The 14,124-nt window shown below is 46.7% G+C and overlaps 1 pseudogene; it reads left to right on the top strand.

The window, feature by feature from the left end:
• The first annotated feature begins 4,106 nt into the window (after positions 1–4,106).
• On the top strand, positions 4,107–4,566 carry LOC140644156 (claw keratin-like; annotated as a pseudogene).
• The last annotated feature ends 9,558 nt before the right edge of the window (positions 4,567–14,124 follow it).

Here is a 14,124-nt window from a genome sequence, read left to right on the forward strand (position 1 = left end):
CTCCACTACTCTTTGCATGGCCATCAGGGGAAAGCAGGACCTAAAAATACAAATGTCCTCCAGAGCCTTAGAGGTGGGCAATTAATAGAGACGTCTGTGGACACCAAGAAATTGAGATGAGCAGCTGTTGCTGGCATTGGGAGATGGTGGGCATTTGGAAGTCACTCCCAGCACGTGCAAGGGCTTCTCCCTTTGCCCAACCTCCCAGTGCCTCTCTTTACCGGCTTGTAAAAGAGAGGTAATGACAGGCGTGATGGTTGTGCACAGGATTGCAAAGCACTTGTGCAGGATGCGCAGGACTCTTCTACGTAGGCAAAGTGGGGGATTAGGGACAGATCGGGGTTTATTGGTGCCGCGAGTTCAGCTCCAGCAGCGCCCTGTCTTTCATGTAATGGGGTGTAATGGTCTGCCCCTCCCATCACCCCTATCCTCTCCAGGGCACGTGTGCACGCCAGTGTCCCCAGTAAGGAGGAATATAATTGCCTCGCATCACAGTCTGTGTCATGAAGCTTGTCCGCTTGATCTCATGATTATGTGGAGTTTCCGCCGCCACCCCGTTGGCCAATGCCCCGGGCAGTCTGGGACATGTATAAAAGAGCTGAAGGCTTTGCAGCCCTCTATCCAGCTTCTGCCGCTTGACTCTCCTGATCAGAGGGGTAAGCCCGGGTCTTGGAAGCGACTTGGGAATCTCTCCCTGCCTCCCTCGATACAGCCCCTTCCCCACACTCTTGCCCAATCCGCGGTGTGTTTTCCAGGACTCCTTGCCTGCCTGAAAGATGTCCTGCTCCAGCCTGTGCGTCCCTTCCTGTGGGGTGGCCGCCCCGGCCCCGCTGGCTGACACCGCCAACGAGCCCTGCGTGCGGCAGTGCCCCGACTCCACGGTGGTGATCCAGCCCCCGGCCTCGGTGCTTACGCTTGAGAAGCCCTTCCTCAGCTCCTTCCCGCAGTACAGCGTTGTTGGCTCGGCGGGAGCCCCCGGCGTTGGAGGGGGCTACGGCGGCACTTTGGAGGCCGTGGCGGTTTTGGAGGCTTAGGGGGCTATGGGGTGTATGGAGGCCTTGGGGGCTATGGGGGCTATGGAGGCTCTGGGCTTTATGGGGGCTACGGAGCCTTTGGGAGCTGCGGATACGGCGGCTGGCGCCGAGGCCACCGGTACCTCAACGGCAACTGCGGGCCCTGCTAAGCCCCACGCTGCGTCCGGCCACAGATGAAGGAGAGCTCCAGAAAATGCCCTGGCACAGCCCAACATGGCGCCCGAAGGAAGGACATCCCTTTGGCGTTGCTGGCCTCCAGAGCCTGGATGCCTCGTGCCTGCCTGGGGCCCAACTCTGCCTTCCTCCTGCCCCGCTTGAGCTTCCCTCCAGGACTTGCTGCCCCCTGACGACGCAGCCCCATGCTGGGTGCCTGCTCCTGCGGCACATCGGATGCTCACTGTTGCTCTGCCCACTGCCAGGAGACAGGGGAAGCCCTTGGCCAGGGCCCCGCTCTTCTCCCAACTCCCTCCTCCCCTGGAACTGCAATAAAAGCTCTGTTGCATCGTAATGTCGACCCATCGTTTTTCTTCATCCTTCCTCCATACCCAATACCCTGAGTGGCAGCCTTGGCTCCCCGGGCCGTCCCAGCCAGCTCCCACCCGCGACCTCGTCAGGGTGACCTGCGGGAGCTGCCTCGCTTCCTCCTGCCTGCCCTTGACAGCACATGCCTTCACCAGCCAGCCGCCTCCAGCGGGGCTTTGCTAGTCTCCTTTGACAACAGCTTCTCCCTCTTTGCCCTCCCTGTCTTCTCCCCACTTTGGGCTCCTGCACTCTGCTGGGCCCCACAGTGAGTTTGCTGAACACTCTGGCCATTCCCCACAGGCTGCCTGCAGCCCCAGGGCTGCGGGCATTGGGACGCCAACAGAGCCAGTCCCAACGGCAAAGGCCCACCTCAGAGCCACTTGGGAGGCCACGGGTCCACAGGGGAGAGCGTGAGCAAGCCCCAGCACTGCCTTGCCTCCATCCTCTCCACATTCCTGCACCCCTCCTCATCCTCCTCCTCTTCTTCCTCTGTCTCCCACTGCTCCTTGGAGCACTTTGGCATTGCCCTGCACTCACTGCTTGAGCAGAAGCCCTTCCCGGCATTCCTTGTGTCACCCGCCTGCAGCCTGGGGACACGGCTCTGCCCAGGCAGGACAGGAGAGCTTCGCACAGCCCGGTGCTCTGCACCAGACTTTGCTAGCCCTTTGCTGACCTTCCTTGCACACCAGCCCACAAAGAAAGCAGCCCACACTGCCACACCCACCCAAAGCACCCACCCACGGCAGCCGTGACGGGGTCACCAAAACCCCTTGCACCCTGTGCCCTCAGCGGACGTGCAGGGGACATCTCGTGAGCCAGGACCTGGTGGATGGTCGAGAGTCAGTGCAGGGGGGGACCTGGCCAGATGCGCGGATGGGCAGAGATTGAAACGACCTCGAGGGGAGGAGAAGACGTGCAAACTTCTGTTCAGGCGGCGGAAGAAACGAATGCCTGCTCTTGCCGTTTTGCTGCCTTTTCTTCCCATGCTGTGTGTTCACAATTGTGGATGACGCATCTTTTCCTGAGCTCGCCAGCAGTGACCAACGTGCTGCCCCGCTGCCCTTCCTGATGCCTGTGGCCGGAACTGTCTCTGTCCGAGACCACCTTGCAGCGCCGGGATCACACGGTCAGAGAAGATACTTGGGGAAGGGAGGGACCTCAGGATTGGAGGGTAGGCCGTCCAACCGCCTGCTCAAAGAGCTTTGCGCTTCACGTGACTGGCTACGTGTGGCCATTTCATGGCTCTGAGAGGAAACTTGGGAAAAGTTGGCTGTGTCTACCTCACCCCTTCCCAGTGCCCCCCACCTCTAGCTGGGTGCGGGGACATGGCCAGCAGCCCTGTACATGCAGTGCTCGTCTCTCCATTTCCCTGGACCTCCAAATGTGACCAATAACAAGCCAAGAAAAAGAGGTAATGCCAGGCATGCTGGTTTGGCAGCGGATTCGCAAGAGCTGCTGCAAGACACCTCTGGCACGTTCACGTATTGGAAGTGGGCTTTGGAAATGCAGTGTGTTTATTGCTGGTGGGAGACCAGAGGAAGCTGAGTGGGATGTGCTCCACAAGACCCAGCCGGGACTGTCATCATCAGTTGTAACACACCGAGCAAACTGCCCAAATGCTCCAAGGGCACTACCGTGGGAGATTCAGGCAGCCCAGACTGACAGGCCCTGAGGAGGTTTGGGGGAAGTGGGAAAAAAGAAGGAAGCATCAAGAAAAACCATGGGTCGACATTGCGATGCAGCACAGCTTTTATTGCAGTTCCAGGGGAGGAGGGAGCGGGGTGAAGAGCAGAGCCCTGGCCAGGGCCTTCCCCTGTTCCCTGGCAGTGGGCAGAGCTACAAGCAGCAGCAGCCGTGCCACAGGAGCAGGCACCCAGTGCGGGTCTCTGTCATCAGGGGGCAACGGGTCTTGAGGGGAAGCTCAAGCGGGGCAGGAGGAAGGCAGAGTTGGGCCCCAGGCAGGCACGAGGCATCCAGGCTCTGGAGGCCAGCAATGCCAAAGGGCTGTGCTTCCCAAGAGCGTCGTGTTGGGATGTGCCAGGGGCTTTTCCGGAGCTCTTCTTCATCTGTGGCCGGACACAGCGTGGGGCTTAGCAGGGCTCGCAGTTGCCGTTGAGGTACCTGTGGCCTCCGCGCCAGCCGCCATATCCTCATTTCCCAAGGGCTCCTTAGGCCCCATAAAGCCCAGAGCCTCCATAGCCCCCATAGCCCCCTTAGCCCCCAAGGCCTCCAAAACCACCACGGCTTCCAAAAGTGCCGCCGTAGCCCCCTCCAACGCCGGGGGCTCCCGCCGAGCCAACAACGCTGTACTGCGGGAAGGAGCTGAGGATGGGCCCGGGGAAGTTGACCACAGGATGCATTGCAGACCATGGGGTCTTAACAAGCATTTCAACTCTGGAACGTGTTTGTGCTCTGACCGCCTGAGATGATGCAGAGCATGTCCTGGGATGCTGCTTCCAAGTACGAGGGAGGCAGGATGCATTTGGGATCAGGCCGTGCACTGAGCCATAGCTCTGCCTTGTCTTGCAGCTTTACCTACGAAACCGAAGGATGCCCTGCTCCAGCCTGTGGGCCCCTTCCTGTGGGGTGTCCCCCCCAGCCCCGCTGGCTGACACTGCGAACGAGCCCTGCATGCGTCGGTGCCCTGACTCCACGGTGGTGATCCAACCCCCAGTCTCGGTGGTCAAATGCTTGTTAAGACCCCTTGGTCTGCAATGCACCCTGTTGTCGCCTTCCCTGGGCCCATCCTCAGCTCCTTCCCGCAGTACAGCGTTGTTGGCTCGGCGGGAGTCCCCGCCGTTGGAGGGGGCTCTGGCGGCACTTTTGGAGGCCGTGGCCGTTGTAGAGGCTTAGGGGGTATGGGGTGTATGGAGGCCTTGGGGGCTATGGGGGCTATGGGGTCTATGGAGGTTATGGGCCTCACTGGGGCTATGCAGCCTTTGGGGGTTGCGGATATGGTGGGTGGTGGGTCGGCCACATGTACCTCAATGGTAACTGCTGGCCCTGTTAAACCCCATACGTCCATGGAGTCCAGTGCTGCATCTGCCCTCGGTCTCCACATTTAGCACCTCTTGTCTTCTACCACCAGATGCAGAACAAAGCTTTCAATCCCTCTTTGGGCTGTGGCAAATCAGCTAATTGGTCTTTATGATCCTTGCTTATTTGCAAAGAGTAACATTGCAGATCTGCATTTTGTGGCTTTAGGGTTTCCAGCACTGTCTCTAGAAGCTCCCCTCTTTCTGCGGTACAGTGAAGCTGTACTCATTCTCAGATGAGAGTCTCCCCTGCTCTGCCTCACTCTGAGACTCCCAACCTGTAATAGGAGGGGGGAATTTTTGGAGTGGAGCCATGGGTTGTGCCTTGACACAGCCTTATGATTTTCATGTTTCCTATTTATTCTTTATGTGTTGTTTTGTTTCTTGGTGACACTGTCTATCACATTTTCTGTCTACATTAAAGAATCTGCATTGCATGAGCAAGTGGGTTTGGTCTGAATTTTTTCTTCACTGTGGCTGGAATTATGTCTATAACTGAGCGATGATGTGAAATATTAGATGGCAATTCATTCACTAAAAACATTTGTGGAAGCTCTGAATTTCTCTCAGGAAAGACTTTTGAACTGTAAGGTAGGGATGTTACTAGCAAATGATTAGCTTCATTACAAAAGAGAGATGTCAAAGGTGAAATATCACTTTCTGTTTTGTGAGGTCTATAGAGGAATGAAAACTAAATTAGTGGAATATTTCTTTCCCATTCATACTCTGCACCCTGTTCCCCCCAGTCAGTCATGATGCTCAGGGTAATGTACTGAGCATGCACTGTGCAACGTGTCTAGTGCATTTACAAGTGCTGTCATGTGTGGGCAGCCCGAGGGCATCCTTCCTCCTGTGACCTCTGGGAAGCTCTGCACAGTGTGTCAGAGGGCTGTGTGTGGGCTGTGCATTTCTCCACCCTGCTTGCTGCACCCAGATACTCATGTCTTGCTTTGGGCTTGGGGCAAAGTGCTGGAAAGTTGCTCTGTCCCAAGATGGACGTGGCAAATTTGGAGCTGAGCATTACCAGAGCGCTTGCAGGGACTGTTGTTACAAGCAGCAACTGCCAGGGACTCAGGTTGGTCCTGGGGAGTATGTTCAGCACATGTTTAATGACATTGCATAGAAAAGTATTCCTGGGATTTTGTGACCTTTGCACTCAAAGAAGAAGCATGGAATACCTCTGACCAAGGATAAATATACTATAAATTCAATTGATAAGGAAAAGAAGAAGGAAATTATTATGTGGTAATGAAAACCAGAAGACATACTTTGGTACAGAAAATTTATTTGGAAAGAGACAGCTTTTCTACAATTCTGGAACAAAATTGTACAGAATATAAAGACCATCTTTCCAGGGGTTCAGTGAGGCTCTGGCTAATCACCAGGGCCAAAGTGATGCAGTCTATAAAAAATGATTTTTCTCCTTTGGTGCAGTTGCTGTGTGCAATTTCTAGCATCCTAAGTCACCTCTCTAAGTTCAGTATCAGTAATATAACTGAAATAAGACAAAGCACAATGTAAGCAGATGACTAGACTGGAAAGACAGAGGATAACAGATCTAAACTAAAGGCAAAATGAGAAAATGCACACATGAGCCTGCCCTTCACAGGTGTTGAGCATTTGCAGCTCTCATTCTTTTCAGCTGGAGCCAGACAACACCCAGCACTTGGGCTGGTGCCTATCAGTTCCACCCCCAATTTGCATCTCGAGTTTCCTTTGCTGCTTCTTTACATTGCTCTGTGCACGCCATGGCTGAGCTTAGTACGTCCACCGTTTCCCTGAGCGGTATGAATTGCATGGATGTGTCCATTGGGATGAATAGGTGTAGGAGTATTTTGGGGCACACCGTGGCTCAGGTTGGGCAATGACCTGTGGGGCAAGTTTCTCAACTGCTGCTTCCAGCCTCCCTGTCACATCTGCTGGCAGAGGTGCTGCAGTGGGGGGCTCTGCCAGGGCCACCTCGGAGGGCTCTGAGGCTCCCACGACGGTTTGCTGCGGGTAGGTGGTAAGGATGGGCCCTGGGAAGGTGACAACAACGGGTGGTGGGTATATAATCACCCGGGAGTCACCACAGGCCACGACGCAGGGCTCATTGCTGCTGGTGGCCAGGGGCTGGGGACACTTTGCCTCGCAGGGGTTGGTGCATGCCAGCTGGTTGGAAGCCATCGCCAGGCTGTGGTAGGGGAGTGCCTGCAATTTATTTGCAGAATTAGAGAAAAAAAAAACCAACAAAACCCCATGTGCTTGGTTATTGTCACTTCTAAGCTCGGCACCAAGAGATCTTTAGACAGAGATGATTTGGATGAAGACAACAGTTGAGCTCCTTTCCTTGTATCTGCCACCTTTTACTTAGCCTGCATCTATTTGTCCTTTCTAATTTGCTGCTTTAAGCTTGGTCTCTTTACTTCTCTTCCTCTGGGAGCAAAAATCCTCCCCTTTCTTTGCATGCTGCCTCCAAAACAGACATCTGCTCTAAAACCTCCCAGTCCTTTGTAATATTTCCTGGAGACAAGTTTGAACTTGTTCCCACAGCATCTCTTTTCCTCCCACACACAGCTTCTCAGGGCAGGTGCCTACAGTCTGTGTTTTACAGATGGGGTGTAAGGGAGCAAGGGGAAAGAAATCTGGATTTTCAATAGGTGTGAGTGTTGAGTAATCTGTTTAGCAGCCTGCTTAATTTCCTATATTATTTTCTTGCAGATTCCTGTTATTATCAGGCACTAAAATGTTCCACTAAAACACAGAAAAATGAAAGGCTAAGAATAAATGGGGGGTTAAAAATACTGGTTTAATAAGTAAGACACATCATTTAAAATATTTCTATTGTGGTGATATTGTCAATCCAAATATGAAAATTGCAGCTTTAGCTAGGGTACACACATTTAATAGTGTTTATTTTGTTCTTCAGTTAAATCTTCATATAAAAGCCATGGTATCCATGGTATAGCATTGCACTATTTTTTTTTAAACTTGTAAATCAAAGATACCTTATAGCGATGAAAAAGGCAAAAGTATTATTTTATTCTCAGTTAAGTCCTGTGTGCCGCCCTATACTAGAACTGCTGTCTTTGAGAACATTTGGAAGACGAGGACTATGGAAGATGGCAGCTTTGCAGTACTCTTTACAATAAGTAAACAGAAAATGCAGAGTGTTTCTAAGGCAGATGGTGGGTAGTTTGGAGCTAATCTCTGAAATCAGTTAAGTCTTATCTATGGAGAAGTAGTATACAGTATCCTAAAATATGTAGCCAGCAACACTTTCTAATAAATAAACTATTATATTGCCAAGTATAGAGTAAAAATATCCTGAAAGCTACTTTCCTCCACTTCAGAAGCTCAGTGCTGTTTTGCACCAGGTGTTAGCAGCATGCTGGCACAGGAGAATGGGCAGGGCAATCTGCTCTTTGATCTATTTACTTGTCTCAACTATATTGAGAGGAAAGCAAAAGTATGCTGAAATGTATCATTCTGGGAAAAAAAAGGCAAAAAACATGCATAGCATTTTCCCCCAAATACCCTTAGGTTAGAATGTAGCTTTGACCTAGAAAAAAGCTTAATTTAATTTCTGAAAAAACACATTAAAATACTAGCAAAGTTTTAATAGCTAGAAATGAAAGCTTATTTCCACAGTTACATAAAGAAATAGTATCTAATCATCACTTGGTGCAGCTTGTTGTGACTCCAATTAAATTAGCTAAGGATGGGCAGATTATGAACAACAGCAATGCTGCATGTCTATAGCTACACAGAACTGTCTTCAAACAAGGCTTTTACTTCAATAGTTATCTATGAAATTCCCCCACCTAACAACTGCTGAATCCCCTAATCATGCCATATACACAAAAGCAATGCTGAAATCTATTCTCAGAGCTCTTCTGAAAATTTTTCAGAATTAAGATTGAAATTCCTAATTCTCCCATAAAATTAACAGCCCAAAGCAATCTTGAAAAGCCCTTGCTTTTATTTTTACATGCTTTATCCAGCATAAACACATCTGTAGAAAGATGCTTACTAATGTCTCTGAGAGTCAGAATATTTATGGAGGATTTACTCCCAATTTTAACAAAATTCATGCTAAAGCAAAATTAAACTCAAGGTTCTTATAGTTGTCAAATCAGACTTACTCAGTGTACCGGAGAGAACAAGTCAAGAGAAGCAGTTAGAAAAGCCTTGCATGGAGAGAGTATTTATACCCTTTCCCAGATTGCCTGGAGGACCTGAGACACCCTTTGTGTAAAGGGCCTTAATTACTTATGAAGCAAAGTTTGTTGCATGTATTACTCCTGTAGTTGCAGTAATTGTTTTCCTTACTGTTTATGATTATCTAAAGCTGAGTTAGGTAATAATACAAAATGCAGATGGGAACTTGCAAGTTCTTTTCATCTTGAAATTTCCTGGTTTTGCTCCACTGATTTCATTAAGAATTAAAGATACACTAAGAATTAATAACTTGATGACTTACCTTTGCTAAAAACATAACTGCACATGGATTCTCAGAGAATGTCAGCAGCAGAGTGTGTCAGCACACACAAGATTTACTTTCCTTATTGGAAATACAAGCTAACATCCAGTATTTGTCTCCACGCCTAGATAAATCTCTAGAAACACAGGGCTTGTTTTTCATCTGATATAATGTTAATGAAGTTTACAGCAGATGTGTTCTTATCCAAGCCAGAGGAAGTATCTGGTGCAAAAACTTTAAAGAGCGAAACTATCAGAGTTATCTTTTAAGTAAAAATGAAGCCATCTCCAATTATGAAGCTTAAAATGAGTTGATTAAACAAATGTTTTACATATTTCATTCTACATGAGGTCAGAGCAGTCTAAATCCATTAGGATATTATTACTATTAATGTAAAATAATTTCCATGTATGACATACTAATAGATGTTTGAACTTTTTTGAAATCTCGTTTCCTGATGTCTCCAGAATATTCTTGATAAGCTCCACAGCCCAGGGGATCTTTAGGGGTGCCTCATAAAATAAGAATAATTAATGTCATAAATGCATCATGTCATAAACACTGTGGTGGTGGTTTTAATTCATTTAAATGTGCTTGGCTTTTTTTATGCATGAAGCTTCCCTCCAGAGGGATGAGTGAGTGCAGTGAACTGATTTCTTGGAAAATGGGTGTACTGCATGCACACTTTGACAAGGTCCTCTTGGTGGCATCTGCCACCGGAGGGAGCCTCTGTATGCATGGGAGCCTCCCATCACGTACAGTGCCTCCGTGTGCACAGGGGCAGAGTTAAATCCACCAGTACTGTCTGGGGTAGTGTTCAGCCTGTTGGTATGTGCCATGGCACAGGTAGCCTCAGGTTTTCATGATTTGGTCCTAACAAGGTAGGAGGAATGTCGTATATGTCAGAGGGGCTCATAATTCAGCTGAACATGTAGTCTAGATTTTTTTCTTTTCCTCCCTAAGTTTTCGATGTCTCTTGGTTCTAACTCTTTGGTAATCTCTAGCTGGAAGACTTCTCTGCTCAAGGATGCACCCCAAACCTGTGATTTCAAAACATAGGTATTAAAGGTATTAAAGTATGAAATTCACCCCTACAAAAGGATTCTAGCTAAGCACTCTGGATTCTCCTTTTAGTCAATCCCTGTGGCATTTGGGAGATCTCTGACAGAACTAGGAACTGAATCCCAGCTGTTGTATTAAGATGCAATCCCTTAACTACAAGGTAATTAACTCTTTTCAAAAATCTCACATAATGTAGCAATACTATACAGAATTTTCTTTTTTTCCCCTAGTTTTTGTGTTGTACTCTAGAGTGACTAACAAAGGTAATAAAGGCAATAAGGGCAAAGAGTAATGCAGACTGCATACTCCACAATAGAGAATGTTAATATTGTCAGCACCTATTAATTTTAAATTGTTTTAGAAAATTATATCCTTGTGTAAGGCAGGGACAGCAGTAATAACGTCTCTTGCCTAGCTAAGATATAGTTTATGTGGTCAAACCAGTTCTGTTCAACTTCTGTGCTCTGAAGTTTTGTTCATAAAGCTGAGTCAGGAGCACTTGCTAATGAAGAAATAATCAAAGGAAAATGCTTGTGGATGGATGCTCTGCTGATGTAGGTCTGCAACATTCATTCTCTTCACTTCAATGAGGCTCTATGTGCTTACATCATCTGTACACCTCAACAAGAATTCTGCCCATTAGGCAAGTATGAACTGAAATATAGGTCCAGATTGGTAGCAAGAGTTAATCATGTATTAGTGTATAGATCCACTGTTTTTTACACTATCAGAAACTCTGACTTTCTGATTTTATACAAACTGCAAGTGAAAGTTGAATAATCCAAAATTTGAGGCAGTGAATCACAGTCTAATTAGGACAATGCCAGAAATGACCTTGATATCTCCTTTAAGGTGATACTATTACCCAACACTAGGCGTCAACTACAGCTATTATCATAACAGAACTATTTGCATAGGCAAGGTATTAATAAGTGTTTGTGAAACATTCAGTCCTCAGAACATTCCCATGGTGTTTAATTATGCAGGGTGTTTCCAGAAACACCTCAAATCTTAATTTACAGCAGAAGTATGATTTAATCAAACTCTACAGCTACTAGAAAAAAAACAAAGCATGGACTGGGTATATGACAGGGTGAAGGATGGTCTTCTCCAAGTGTTTTTGTCAGCTCAAGAGAACAGACCCTTTTCTGAAGGTCTCTTGATACCATTTGGTGGGTAAAAAGGGGAAATGTTCTTGCGTAATGGCCTCATGATGTGTGTAATTGCTGGCTTCTTGCTTTCCAGCCTTATCAGGACCTCCACAGGTGTGGGGGGCTGGGGTTCACTAGCTTTTCTTTGCCTTTACCAACACATTTCTAGGGCTTAGCAGACCAATGAAAAACCCCTAAATGCAGTAGGAGAACCCAGGACTTGTACTTCTTGTTCACTTCTAGCTGGGTTTAAACTAGATTTTGAATACTGAAAAATGACAAAGAACTGTCAACAAATTATCAGTTGACATGATAAACTTAGAGGAAATAAATGTTGAAGGAGCAGAGAAGGAAAGGGAATGAAGGGAGTAGGGCAGAAGAAAGACCTCTCCCTCACCACATGCTGACCAGAACTGTACTGAAATATATTGTAATACAAGAAAATTGAAATGCTGGCTTGTTCAGAGCAGGAAAGAAAATTAAATTATTTAAATGATGTAAAATCTGTTTGGAGTATACCTACGTTGCATGCTCTCCCTGATCCCAGCATGTATTTTTTTGTTAATCCTGTTTCTTGGTGTATAGGTGGAAACAAGTCATGCAGATAGGTTTACAAGAAGCTGAGTTAACTCCGTAATATTTGGTCTCCACAGCTCCCTCTGGTTGCCCCGCATGACATTACACAACGTGCCTCACTTTCCCTTTAAGTCTAGAGTTTTTCTTTTTCACACCCACCCCAACTCTTCATTGTACAGCATTTGGCAGCAGCATACAGGTAGCAAACTTTTTTCCTTCTGTCATGTGTAAGCCCTTGCTTTAAAAGTATTGTTATCTTTCTTCAATATGCATATAAATATGGATGCTGAAGATGCTGGCTGGTTTCCTAGAGATAGATAAGGAGCAGACCAGACTGGGTTATAACAGTGTACATCAGCTTTACATTACCTGTAATGTCACAATCAAAATGAAGGCTACATGTTGTTGGCTATGAAATAGCAACATAAGGGATGGTCCCTGAATGGGATCATATCTAGGATCATCAGTCTGACCTGTCAAAGGGTGGAGAAGGAGCTATTGTCACCATTTATAGACCAGGAACAGATGCACAAAAGTAAAAGGCTGAACTGTCATTCGAGGTGAGCACAAGTTAAGGAGAAGATGGAACTGGGCCATTTGTGGATATGTATGGCAGGGGAATGAGAGGTGATGGGTATAAACTGAAACAAGAGAGGTTCAGATTGACATGAGAAGGGGAAAAAAAATTGCCCATGAAGGGGACCCTCAGCATCATTGTCTGAATTCAGAGTTGATCCTGCTTTGAACAAGAGGTTGGATGAGAGACCTAAGAAAATGTTAGAAATGCAGAATTAGATCCTCAGGTGGTGCAGGTTGGTTTTATCAGGCTTTAACATCTCTCTATAATTTTCAGTCATGTTATCTAAAATGCAGTGTGCAGATCTGAAACATTGCTTTAAAGCACAGTTGTTTCTTAATGAGTAGTGAATAAACAGAATCAGTCTTGGCATATAAAAAGAAAGGATAGTTTTCAGGTGTGTGTCAGAGCTTGCTGAAACTGGTGATTTGTAATAGTGTAGTGCGGTGCCTGTAGAAGATGATGTACAGCCTTCACAAAGTTCTTTGAAAGTATTTGTGCTCAGCCTTCAACAGGATGTATTTAACAAGTGAATTTTTCTCCCCAGGGGAATCCCACACATTCATCTCAAATTTTAAGGACTATTTATGGCATGGAAACCTGAAGTTATTTAATCAGGAACAAACCACAGGAATGTAAACAAATTATGCAGGAGAAGGAATAAAGTATTTTTAGGGATCTGTGGGTGTAGCACTAAATCTGATGTGAGTCATCCTGTGTCCTCCCTGGCAGACCTCAGACTTGGGATGGTTACAGGGTGAGAAATGCTGTCCAGCACACAGACCTCTGCTCCCACATACTTGCCCTGGGGGGTTGACTTTTAATGGAAATTGAAGTAATCAAAGCTCAAGGACTAGAACTAATGATGACTATATTAATAAAGTATCATGAATGAAGCTTTTATGCACAATTTAAAGTGATGTTATTACTTGATATTTGAATGTAAGGAGTCTGAGATATGGTTTGATTAATCCCATTTGTTTGTTTCAATGTTTTGTGCAGGAAAAGCAAAAACGTGTTTGAGATGAAGATTTTGAACTTGTTTCTTCTAAATAACTGTGGGTGGGTGTTATTGCTCAGAAGTTCCTTGAGAGGGCAGACCAAAAACTTGGTAATGATGTAAAAGAAGTTGCAAATTTAGGAAATAAGCAAAGAGCAAGAATGTAAACAGTAAGAGTGGTCTATCCTGGTCCTGCACATAGAAGTTCTTTGAAACTGGAGAGGGAAAGAGAAGGATGTTAGGGAGAACTGGGAATGGAGAGTCTGCTGCATGGCAAAGTTTTTTTGGAGATGAACAATCCCTTTGCATATTCAAGGCTTATTATCAGATGCACCTGAACTAGATGTATAGCTACTTGATAGTAAAGATCTGATTCCAGGACATCTAAATTGAGTTATATGATATTAACTTTATAATAGGCACTTTGCCTATGTAAATCAATACAAAGCCCTTAGGAAGTATTTCGAAACTCTTTCCTTGAGGACACTTGAAGATTTCCCAGTGAATGATTTTGCCCCAGCTGACTCTGAGAGGCACTTCTCATGCTAAAGGGAGTTGGAGTATAAATCTGATTAAATCAAAACCCAGGCTGTATGGAAACTGTGCAAGGGAATAAAAACAGACTTCTAGTACATAATCTGGGCCTGAGTGATCCTTCTCCTTTCTGCAGACTGCAGCCATGCAGAGCTTCCCGGCACTGACACC

Source organism: Ciconia boyciana, chromosome 26 (assembly GCF_034638445.1).
Source record: "Ciconia boyciana chromosome 26, ASM3463844v1, whole genome shotgun sequence".
Taxonomy (NCBI): Eukaryota; Metazoa; Chordata; class Aves; order Ciconiiformes; family Ciconiidae; genus Ciconia; species Ciconia boyciana.